Raw genomic sequence first — 502 nt, 5'->3', positions numbered from 1 at the left:
AATAGATGGTGGGCTGGTGTAAAATAATTTGGCTTATAGAAATATATATATTGTGAATATTATAGGTCTTGGGCCACCCTTAAAAGTGTTGTTTTAGCAATGCTGTAATGTCCATTGTAATGTAATGTCCCCCCCCGTGGCTCATGGACTATAACTAAAGTTTACCTAATTAGCAAGCTACCATCAGAGGCCAAACATCACACTCACTCTCTCTTGTTTTATGTAGATTATGATAGAGTTTACATTATCATCTGGCCCTTGCCCTTTGAAACTTTCCCCACTTCCCAGAGACAGATGCACTCCAGCCTTGTGCTGCATATGTTGGTGTAGTCTGTCCACAGAGAGAATAAAAGCATATTCAACTTTGATTCAGCAAGATGCCTGTTTTCCTTGTGTTTCTGCTGCCACACTAGGGGCCTCAATGAAATCTGAGGTCTACTACCTTTATATGGGACACTAAACAACCTAAAATACAATAGGAAAGCAATAAAAAAAAGACTCA

This window comes from Alosa sapidissima, chromosome 20, assembly GCF_018492685.1.
Source record: "Alosa sapidissima isolate fAloSap1 chromosome 20, fAloSap1.pri, whole genome shotgun sequence".
Lineage (NCBI taxonomy): Eukaryota > Metazoa > Chordata > Actinopteri > Clupeiformes > Clupeidae > Alosa > Alosa sapidissima.
The sequence above is the reverse complement of the archived record's forward strand: the minus strand, read 5'-3'. Positions refer to the sequence as shown.